The sequence below is a fragment of the Microtus ochrogaster genome, chromosome 8 (assembly GCF_000317375.1).
Source record: "Microtus ochrogaster isolate Prairie Vole_2 chromosome 8, MicOch1.0, whole genome shotgun sequence".
Classification (NCBI taxonomy): Eukaryota; Metazoa; Chordata; class Mammalia; order Rodentia; family Cricetidae; genus Microtus; species Microtus ochrogaster.
This window is the reverse complement of record NC_022015.1, coordinates 55,573,793-55,582,833: the sequence shown is the minus strand read 5'-3', so window position 1 is coordinate 55,582,833 and position 9,041 is coordinate 55,573,793.

Here is a 9,041-nt window from a genome sequence, read left to right as displayed (position 1 = left end):
AGGGGTGCACCCACACACTGAGACAATGGGGATGTTCTATTGGGAACTGGCCTGGGTCTGAAAAAGCCTGGGATAAAACCGGACTTGCTGAACATAGCGGACAATGAGGACTACTGAGAACTCTGTTTCTCTTTCTGTCTCTCTCTTCTGTCTCTCTCTCTCTGCTCTTCTCCCTTCTCCTCTTTCCTGCTTTCCCTTTCCCCTCCATTACCCACTAAATAAATACCCACTTTCTTTGCATGGCATGCCTAATAGGTCTCTGTCTCTCAACTGCTATGTGGTTCCCTGCCTGGGACCCACTGGCCCTCATGGCCCATGGGCCACTTGAGGAACTGCAGTGTTTAACCATTGCAGCTCCTTGTGGCCTGCTGCCTGCTGCAGTCAGTCAGGGAATGGTGTCATTTTATATTTACCATAACAGTTTTTATAATAAAATTGCACAGCAAATGCCATTCTGAAAGAGGAATTAGGTTATGAACATGGCATTGAACAAGGAGCTCAGTGGAAAGAATATAGTGGCCAAATTAGTCTTAATTTCCCTCAGGGTCAGATGGAGAAATATAATCAAGTGGCCTCTAGGACCCTTTATATTTTAATTTAGTATCAGAGTCCCAGAACCACCCCCCAATTTCTCACCAAAATTGTAATTCAATTTTCATGTCCTTAAGTTTTTTTAATCTGTCCCCCATTTACAGTGTTTTAGTGACTAGGCCCCATTTAGTCTTCGTACAAAGGAATTTGCTGACTCCCTGATTCCTCAATTCTAATTGACACAGATGACTCCCTGATCACTGTGAAACATAATTCATAGTACATGGGACCATCATTCAACAGAACTATAAATTCATAACATATAAAAAATTATGGTTGGAAGTTTGGTTCCTCAGTTTCTGGAGAACAACCATGGGGCCCTGACAGAACACTGTCATCTCTTAGACTGTGGTTGCCTAATCTGTAAAGCAGGAGGTCAGACTAGACTTATACTGTCTTAATTGGATGCTGAAATTGAGGCCAAAATTAATTAAAAGGGAATATAATTACAAGTTAAAAGTTCAGTCCTTTGTCACACCAGAGACATTTGAAATGTGTGATATCTGCATGTAGCTGGTGTCTATGATAGGAGGAAGCTTAAATATTAGAACATTCCCCTACTAGGGGACAAGCACTGCTGAATCATTACATTAGTTCTAAGCAGATTAAGAATCCTGGTTTAGAGATGGGAACTGAAGTCAGGGATGTCTAGATGACTTGCCCAAAGTCATGTGGCACTCCGAGACTCAGAGCATGACTTTGTTCAGTTTCAAGATTTCCCTGTATATTATATCACATAGCTCACCTTCTAGACAGACATCCCTCCATCCCTGAGAGTGCTAAAGAGGCCGTAGCTAGTCACTGCCATGTGGTGACTCTGCAAAACCTCTGATAACAAGAGTCAACAGAGCAATGGTTGATGCATTGAGTTTATAGTGTGGTTCAGAGCAAACTTTACAAACTAAAAATTCACAGAACTGACAATTTTAAATCCATCTTAAATATTTAAAAAATAAATACAGTAAGTAAAAGCATATGCTTTGGTAACCAAATATCAACATGTGGGGGAGGGGCTTAAATTAGTAGTTTTTAAATATATGTAAAAGGGGGAACTGTTAAGCATATCTACTCCTCTTCAGGAGACCTAAATTCAGTTCCTAATACCTATGTTGAGTGGCTCGAAACCCCCTGTAGCTCCAATTCTAGAGGATCTGACACCCTTTTCCTGGCTCTGTGACAAGTTCTAAAACATGTGACACACATGCCAGACATATATGCATGCACGTAAACCAAAATACACCTTATAAAAAATGATTTGAAATGTTCTTTAGCAAAGCTATATTTGTATACAATTCATTATGTTAAATCCACCCCTCAAACCCCTCTCTTACACACCTCTCACTCATCTTCTTCCTGCAGTTCCCTCCTACTTTCATGTCTCTCCTTTCTTTAAAAAAAAATGTCAGGTCAGGCCCTGTGGTAGTTTGAATGTATCGGCCCCATAAGCTCGTAGGAAATGGCACTGTTAGAAGGTGTGGCTTTGTTGGAACAGGTAGGGCTTTGTTGGTGATGTGTGTCACTGTGGGGGCAGACTTCGAGGTTCCCTATGTCCAGGATACTGCCCAGTGTCTCAGTCTACTTCCTGTTTCCTGCAAGATGTAGCACTCTCAGCTACTTTCCCAGCACCGTGTCTGCCTGCACGCTGCCATGCTCCCCACCATGATGACAACGGACTGACCCTCTGAAACTGTAAGCAAGCCACCCCAAGTAAAAATTTTTCTTGTAAGAGTTGCCATGGTCACAGTGTCTCTTCACAGCAATAGAAACTCTAACTAAGGCAGGCCCTGCCGCATGCAGGCAGTCACAAGTCAAAGCTTTTGTGTATTCAGGATTGAAATGGCCTTATCATATAAAGAGAGTGATCTTTATAATCTCACCCTTCCATTGCCACAGCCCTTCTACTCTACCTTCCCTACTCTGTTCTTTGAGTTTTGGAGCGGTAACATACTCGTCCTCTGTGGAGCTAGGCACCCAGTTGTCACTTATTCTCAGAATGTTGATCAGTTACAAATTCTCAATTTGACCACTGCCCACTGTCAAAAGAGGCATCTCTGACCACAGCTCAGACCTTCCTCAGTCAATAGATATAAGTGTTAAAAAAAGCATTTTTTTTTTACATTTGCAAAACCATGAATAAACTCTCCCAAAGGCCTGTCTCTCCCTAGTCATAGGCTCTTGACAAGCTCAATAGTGCCAGGCATTGTATTCCCTCTTATTGGGTCTCAAATCAATCAGGAAGTGGTTGGTTACCTTCGTAACGCTCATGCCATTATCGCACCAGTGGGCATGCATATCTTGCCAGCCAGGCAGTTCGCTATTTTAGCATGAAGGATCTGTAACTGGGTGTGATCAACAGTGACTGTTCTCCCCCAGTATCCTGCATAGTGACTTACAACACTCTAAGAACTAACCAGTAGTGGGGAAGCTTCCATCTTAGCTTTGCATTTTTCTGTCCTATACGTAGAATGTGTGATGACTTTTCAATAGGGTCTTAACTGTCATGTTCTGGTGGACACCCAAAAGCAATGGTACTAGTTTGCCTTGTTTTGGTCATTTCTGGGAGCTACCTAAGCAACAATTCACAGGGAAATATCTTGTTCCTGGCACTGGGATTTTGGTTTGAAAACTTAGGACTTCTGAGAGCAGTGTTAACCATTCATACAGAGCGCTTATGTCCTAGAATCTTTTTTAAAACCATATTTTTTAGCTAGCTTATAAAGTCATGGGTTTCTCTTTGGCTCTTTTATATATCTGTAGTCTTGGTTGACCACCTCTTTCCCCATGAGCCTCCTGCCATTTCTCTTTAAACCTCTCCTCCCTTAGTGTTTCCTCCATCTATTTTCATATTTTGTGAGTAGTGAGTACTATTATCCTCTCTTGTCTCTCCCATAGCTTTCTCAATTTCACTCTTGCTCCCTGTCCTCTATTGATACCCACTCTAACTTAAACAAATCTATTTTAGAAATCGAGTCCAAGATCCACATCTGATGGCAACCATATGATATTTGTCTTTCTGGAATTGGGTTAGACTTTTTCACGTAGTGTAATATTTTTCAGCCCCATCCATTCTTCTGCAAATTTAAATTTTATTTAGTTTCAAACATAATTCCACTCTGTAAATGGGACATTTTCATTATCTGCTGAGGAGATGATGGACACCTAGGCTGGTTCCTCTTCCCACCGGTTGTGAACAGGGCACAACTGGAAACATGTGGAGGGTAGAGTCAATGTCTGTCTTTTACTAACTGCTGCTTGCCTTTCTCTTCTAGTTTCATTTGGTTGTGGGGCTAAAATACTCTAACAAAAAGCACCTGAGGGAGGAAAGCATTTACTTCACTTATACTTCCAGTTCATAATTCAACACTGAAAGAAGTTAGGCCAGGAATTCAAGACAGCAACCTGAACCCGAAGCCATGGAGGAATGCCGTTTTCTGGCTTTCCTATGGGCTTAGGCTAATTTAGCTTGCATATATAGCCCTGAACTATGGGTCTATGGAATGACGTACACAGTAGTCCGAGCCCTCCTGCATCAATCAATGATCAGGGCAATAATCAAAACAATCAATAATCAAGATACAGGCATGCTCACAGATCAATTGGACCTAGGCAATTCCTCAATTTAGGCTGAGTCAAGTTGACAAAGCTAACTGGGACGCTTTCTGAAGCACGTTCATGCTTCACGTTGATTAATAGAGAGGTTATATAAAAGAAAAATAATTATGCTTTTATTATTTTATGATGTCATATATTACTTTCCTGTCTGTAGATCAAGTAGTCTCTATTCTGAAACTCTTCCTTTTACATGACTCCTTTGCCCATTGTTATTCTTTGGCATGACTGGTGTTCCCTGTGCATTCCCACCGAAGTGCTCGTACAGCGGAAACACTTTCTATCAGAACTCTCACATATTGTAGGACCTGATAGGTGTATCTTTTTCTTAGTTTTATTTTTTAACCTAATTTTCCTGGTATTTAGCTTGAAATTTTAATGTTGATGTGTGATGTTGGAACCACAATGGGCAGATGGGCTCTGAACATCATTTATTAAATGAATATGTAAATATACTCTCAAAATAAGATACACCTAGGCAATGAGGAGGTATATTGATAAGTAATAGCTCCCCACTTCTTCCTTCTGAATGATTTCCTCTAACAGTATAGGTCCTTGTGCTTCTTTCCTTGGGACAAGCAAAGAAGCAAGTGACTGGCCCGTGACTTTATCAAGAACTTATATTTCAGTTGAAATAGCTATGAAGACTATAGGAGTCTATGCTGGAGGCTCCAGATAGCAGGTGCCAGGAGGTACGGAATGTGTGGCCTCAAGTTCCACTCTGCAAGTTTGTGGTTGACTACCAGGACTGAAGCAGTTCCTATGACATTCTATGACCACATCACTGTCAAGAAGAGGCCTTCTCTTTATTGACAGCCTATCAGGGTTCATCAACTATTATAAGATCAATTAAATTTCCTGGTTTCCTCATCTCAACGCAAAGAGAGTTGAGAAGAAAAACAAGTTGATCCCCTCTCCGCTAAGAAATGCAGAAGCCTTAGTTCTTGAGTAGACAGGATACCAAACTGTTCAGAGTCGAATCTGACTCATCTTTGAACAGACTTCTCATATTCTTCTCAAGACTGTCTATCAGAGACTTTTCCTATTTGCTCACAGGCTGGGCAGGAACACCAAACCTTGCTAATCAGAAGCCTCATCCGAACAAAAAAGACACAGGTCTCTGAGAGCAGGCCTAACAGCCCTCGTGGGAGTTCCTTTGCTATGGCGAACTTGAAAAGATAATTTTTCTTAATCACTGGCATTCTCAAACACCTCTGGTTCCAAATTATTGTTCTGCCTCAGAAACTCCATTTGCTTGATGTCAAGTGTCTGTGATTTAAGTCTGTAAACTCACTGGCATTCAGAGCGAGGGCAGTTGCTCTTCACTCCTGCCAGCCTCTAAATCCTGCCACATGTGTATTCGTAATGACAAAGCAGACAAGGTTTCCCTGCATCTCTGTGATCCTTCAGTGCGATGGGAAGCCAATCTGAGCTCTGCCCTCTAAATCACATTTGGAATAGGAACATTTACTTGGCCAATTGTGTTTCTTCACCATTCCCTCATGGAGGAAAGCAAGCCACTGAGCTAAATTACAAATCCCTGCCTTGTGTAAACACACTGCATGTGCCATGAACTAATAGCTAATGTTGACAGGGTTCAGCAAAAGGGCAAATGTGTGTTAAAAAAAAAAAGAGTAACAGAATCCATCATGGGAATACTTAAAAATATTCTTAAAGACCAAGTCTCTTATAGGTTTTCACTAATTTTAAAATGTCTCCGATCTTAGACATCCCACCCATCAATATTGTACCATTTTTAGGAAGCAAGGGGATTGGTACTGGAGAACTGTGAGGGCTGATGGGCTTGATTCCTAGAGAGACAGTGTACCTCTCAACTCCCAGAAGCTCGGTAGCCTTTTTAAGAACATCCATCACTCAATCATTAATGATTTTGTGTTTGTTTTATATGATTCTGAAGCATGGGAAGACAGTGAAAATGCAATCTGGAAGAGCTCAGAGCATGGGTCAGGGTGAAGGTCTAAATGACTTGACTTGTTGGTTATATGCTTAGGGACTTGGTTCTAAGATATAAATCCAACATCTTGCAAAACCTGTAAGTCCAGAAGCCATCAAACCTCACAGTAGACAGAAAACAGAGAGATAGTTAGGTTTATTCTCTTTTCAAACAACAAAGAAGGTGTCTTAAATCGAAGATGATGTCCAGCTAAACAGCTATGTGATGTTAGTTGATTTCTGCCAATTAACAGGATCATTTAAGTTCTTTAATTTTGCGATGCAATGTCTTCCAGTAATTAGCCTCACTGCTAAGAACATATTTCACTTATTCAGTCACTATGAAATATTTTAAATATGTACTCTATGACTGTTACCGATACAAAGAACTGTTACCTTCTTTGACCATGACCAATTCATAACAGCAAATAAAAGCTTGCAATTTCCTTTGGAAGAGTTTCTCGAGCACATTCTGTTTAGCTTCCTCACCAGTGGGTCCTAGGGTAGCAATGGTGTACTCAACTGTTTTAGTTTTTCCTTGTGTGCAGATGGAAACATGCGTACCATCCCAATATCTAAGACATAGGTACCCTGAAACAAACACCTGCGCAATATTTTAAAGCCAAGAAAATTGAAATGGAATAAAAGAAATTAAAATGGTGGAGAAAGAGATAGCCTGTCATTGATAAAAATATAGTTAAAATCAGCCCCTCATTAACTGTGAGATTCCTGGCTGCTTCAGGGCAAAGAATCAAAATTGTTTTCATTGATCAGGGCAGTGGGAGAACAGTATTCATTCATTATGAGAAGCTAAGATTTTCCCCAGTATTAGAGGCAAAATAATTTAAATAGGGGCTTATGGAGAAAATATTTTCCAACAAGGTTTTTCTTCTTCCAAGGCAGGGTTTCTCTGTGTAGCTTTGAAGCCTGTCCTGGCACTCTCTCTGTAGACCAAGCTGGCCTCAAACTCACAGAAATCCAGTTGCCTCTACCTCCCAAGTGCTGGATTAAAGGTGTGAATCACTACCGCCCAGAATACAACAACATTTATATTAATGGTAGAACTAAGTGTCTTGAAAGCAGAATTTTTTTTATGGGTACCTAGTGTTTCATTTGGTATGCTACATCTGTTACACAGTGCTAAAAAATAGAGCAAACAACCACAAAGAGAAAGCAAACATCTCCACAAAACATAGACAACCCTTCCCCAAGATGGGCAAAAAAGATATTCAAGAATTTGAAGCTGGGAAATATGGCAGAGGCATGTGCTAAAATTGTTTTACCTGTATCAGGAAGACACAACAGCCCAATGTTTGAGAAAGAGATTGCTGTAACATTCAGAGGTAAAACTACAGCTAACTGTTGGCCCCAATGAACTGAACTATTGAGCTGGACTGTTGGACCCAGAAAGTGGAAAACCAGCAGCCAAGAAGCAGTTAAAAATGTGGAACCCAGAAAAATCTAAAGAACTGGAAATACAAGGAAGCCAGCGTAGAAATGTCAAGTCTTTGAAGAGTTCCATTTTCAGAGTCTCTTCTCAACCCTCACAGTCAAGGAACTGCCTCCCCTCCTGGAATAGATGTCCCAGGTTGAAAACACTCCGTACTTTGTCAAAGGCTTGTAAAAGGCAAGCCTTGGGGACCCTCTCCCATTATCAGGCATAAAATAAAGCAGCATTAAGGGAAACTTGGGCCCATTGACTGTCTTCCCATTCAGGGATGTAACTGCTTGGCTCCTTAAAAGACTGACAAACCATGAAGAGATGACAGAGTACTTTTGCAGAGACCTGGGCTCGTCCAGGGGACTGACACACTGAGAAGTTACCACACAAAATGGTTAGGTTCACATGGATCCTTGTATATGTATAGAGTCAGCCAGCACCTACCCAGTACCCTTTCTTAAATATAAATGAGCAGTTGAGGATCACAAGGTATTCATGGGAAGCATCTACTCTGTCTGAAAAGACAAAGCCAACAAACCACAGAGAAAAAAAAAAACAAAAAAACAAAAAACAGAAGTAGCCTGAAGGAAACAGGCAGTGTGATGGACAGGAAGAAAGAGCAAATATGGCCGGGCGGTGGTGGCGCACACCTGTAATCCCAGCACTCGGGAGGCAGAGGCAGGCGGATCTCTGTGAGTTCGAGGCCAGCCTGGTCTACCAAAGGAGTTCCAGGACAGGCTCCAAAGCTACAGAGAAACCCTGTCTCGAAAAACCAAAAAAAAAAAAAAAAAAAAAAAAGAAAGAGCAAATATGATTATCTCAGATTGCTGGAAGAGGAGATGGTAAAGATAGCCCAAAATAAGAAGTGCATCAAGATCCAAAGAGTTGTTTTATTTTTAAGGCACAGTTAACAGAAAAAACATGAAATTTCCACACAACATTTAGAAAATAAACAAGGGAATTCTCCCAAAATCAAGGGGAATAACACAGAGATGGGAAGCAGAAGAGGAAAATCTAAGGAATCTAGAGTCCTGGTGTCATGAGTCACTGATGAGACCGAGAAGGGAAAATTCAGAAGACTAAGGGAAGAAACCAAATGGAGAATTTTCATAGATTTGAAGAGCATGAAACTTGGGCATCAAGACGGCTCTACAGTGGCCATGTGAGAAGGAGGATGACTCAGTTTTCCACACTTTGAGCCAGCAGAACTCAAATTGAGGGAAAGGTCTTCCAAGATTCCAGAAATAACACTTTAAACTGCAGACAAGAATTGAGCAATCTCAATGCAGTGGACTCTCCAGTCAGACACTGAAGAAAGAAAAGTTCAAAGTCATCATGCCAAGATTCCAGTTTTCATCATAGATCATAGAATCCCACCATAGCCAAATAGCCAGGCAAGAATGTAGAAGTGCCTGTTCTCTCTCTCTCTCTCTCTCTCTCTCTCTCT